This window comes from Rattus norvegicus, chromosome 5 (assembly GCF_021556685.1).
Source record: "Rattus norvegicus strain SHRSP/BbbUtx chromosome 5, alternate assembly SHRSP_T2T, whole genome shotgun sequence".
Classification (NCBI taxonomy): Eukaryota; Metazoa; Chordata; class Mammalia; order Rodentia; family Muridae; genus Rattus; species Rattus norvegicus.
The window spans coordinates 144,532,399-144,533,756 of NC_141538.1; positions in this window are offsets into that span (position 1 = coordinate 144,532,399).

Consider the following 1,358-nt stretch of genomic DNA (forward strand, 5'->3'; position numbering starts at 1 on the left):
TTTTCCAGGTGACAGTCTTGATAACCTGCTTATGTCCCCTACCTGCTGAACCTGCCCCAGTAGCTCCCCTACTGCTCCTTTTATTAAAGAATAAGTTATTGTTATTTGTGTTGGGGGTGGGGGACATGGCGAGGTAAGTGGCCACTTCCTAGAGTGTTATTTCCTTATACCTTTAGATGGGTTCCTGGGATCAAACTCACTAAGCTTACATAGCAAGTGGTTCACCAATGAGTCATCCTGCTGTCCTCACCCCCTGGGGTTTTGTTTATTACTCTTTTTGGTTCTTTGAGACAGAGTCTCACTAAGTAGCCAGGGTTGGACTCAAGTTCATGATTCCTATGCCTGACTGCCCGGTGCAGGGATTGTGTGCTGGGACTGTGGGATCATGGATATGAACCACTGCACTGTGCTTCCGGTGTGCTTGCAATAAACATTAGACTCCTCCATGGCAGGTTTCCTGAAATGAGCTGGCCCTTCCCATCTCTGTGAGGCTGGATTCCCCTTATTTTCCACGGTTCATCTACCCTGGCCTTTGCAGGATTGCCTCTACCTGGAACCCCAAACCTTTGCACTGGGAACTCTTGGGGGATCTCAGCTCCAGGACCCCTTTCTCAGCAATGCCCTTCTTCATCTCCATGACTGGGGTCAGATCCCTCACTTGGTTTTCTAATGCCACATACTTAGCTGTTTATGGGCTATCAGGACTGTAATTACGGATCTGTTTGTAACATTCTTAGTTATTAATGGACCTCTGTTAAGCTAAGGACTACATCAAGTTTTGCCCACTTCAAAACAATCTCCAGGGCATGTGAGGTGACTGGGTAGGTAAAATGCCGGGGCGCAAACTTGGGGCCTTATCAACATGTTCCCAGTTCAGTGTATCTAGTTTGTTTGGTTTGGTTTTTCCAGACAGGGTTTCTGTGCCTTGGCTGTCCTAGAACCCGATCTGTAGACCGTGCTGGCCTGAACTCCCTATGTAGACCAGGCTAGCCCTGAACTCAGAGGACCACCTGCCTCTGCCTCTTTGTGCTGGGATTAAAGGTGTGCACACCAGTCCAATAACTTGTTCCTTTGACAACTGACTACATTGGTTGCCCACTTTCTCCTTATCTCCAGGGTAGGCCTGTGGCACTTTTTTTGTCTGAACCTTGATGACCCCTTCTTGCCTCCTGGTATATAATTCACCCGTTGATCAGTTCCCTCCTCAGAAGTCAAGAGTATTCTAATGACTCTCTAATTTTATGTCACCATCCTTACTCAACAGTGGGTCCTTGGGGTCCTGGGTATAAAACCTAAGGCCTTTCAAGGCCTGACCTGTATGGTTCCCCTCACAGCAGCTCCTTTTTTTTTTTTTTTTA